This window comes from Brassica oleracea, chromosome C5 (genome assembly GCF_000695525.1).
Source record: "Brassica oleracea var. oleracea cultivar TO1000 chromosome C5, BOL, whole genome shotgun sequence".
NCBI lineage: Eukaryota > Viridiplantae > Streptophyta > Magnoliopsida > Brassicales > Brassicaceae > Brassica > Brassica oleracea.
This window is the reverse complement of record NC_027752.1, coordinates 29,966,340-29,967,825: the sequence shown is the minus strand read 5'-3', so window position 1 is coordinate 29,967,825 and position 1,486 is coordinate 29,966,340.

Sequence of the window (1,486 nt, the reverse complement as noted above, 5' to 3'; positions counted from 1 at the left end):
TTTTCATCCTACAACATTCTCTTTTTCATATTTTCCCTTTATTCGAATTCACCCTTGTTCTTCTCGATTATTTAAATTCTATGCATTTTTTGGTTTGTAAATGATTCATATATTTCTATATCGGAAATCTCTGAACCAAATTGAAACTGAACCGATAGCTGATGATTATCCGAATAAACAAAATTAACTCGATTACATATAAATATTAATTATATTTAAAAAATAAAAAAATTTCTACAAATATAGTTTATAAACCTAATAAATTATCCAGAAGAATTTGAGAAACTCAAAGTACTCAAAATTATCCAAATTACGTATTTAGGTGCGTTTTTGGGTAGGCTGGTCTACATGGATTAATTAAAAGGGTGTGGATGAAATGATCAAGAGATTACTAGCACTCTTGAATGGATGATGGAACTTCTCCTTCGATTTGTGGTTACTCAAAGGATGTGTTGCTATCCTCTAGACGCAGGATAACCCAGTTTAGTGTCTGAGATGAGTCAAGATAGATCACTCTACCTAGTGCGATGGTCAATGTCCTTATGCTGAACAGAGAAAGCAAAGGAAACGAGACAAGCTTTTTAAATTAAAATATTTAGATTGAGTAATGGTTGAATCTAAAAATTCAGCTTGTTACAAGATATAAAGAAAACAGCAAAACATGTCCCTAATGTTTAAGAAAACCTTAAGCCTAACCCCCAAATGGTTTGAGCAAACCAACTCGTAATCCTAATTGATTTATATGGTTTATTCATAATTTTAATTTAAGATAACCAAATCTATCCCAAACTGTATTAAACTTAAATAAAAACTTATTTACAATTGAAATAAAGCACATGGACGTCATAAATCTTTTTGGACCAAGTTTAGGCTAAGCTGGCTTGTTCGGCTAGTCCCATTTCAATTCTGGCCCGATCAAGTTGCTCATCATGCTAATTTGGTTGATGAAAATGCTATTGATAATCCATTTGAAGCCCAACATCTTCATCTTCCATTTCCAAGTCATTTTTTGCCCATTTTTCCCCGAAAAGTTCATTACTCGATCATTTCTACTTTTTCAGACCATTTCCTGTCCAAACATGTTTGTCCATTCCATTTAATGACCAAGCATTGATCCTCCACACTCTATGAAGGTTGTAACTCTGGCTTTTTTTCGGTCCAAAACTTAATGAATCAAGATCTCCTTTCACCCCATTGAACCTTGCTTGAGTCTATTTCAGTTTATTAGATCGTGCATTGGCCAATTGTGATGGATATGATTCAGTGCTGCAACAACGGTTCTCGCATAAGGTTTTTATTTTAGTCACCGAATTCTTATATCTTTTATCTTAGGTTGAATTTTTCTTGCGTTCGTGTGTTTTTATGTCTAAATTTCCTATCTTTATTAATCTGTTTGGTAGGTGTTCTATTTTGCGTTATGTTCATTTTATTCATTGTGCTTTTCCAAAACTAATACTGAACAATTGACAAAGGCAATTTAAAAAAT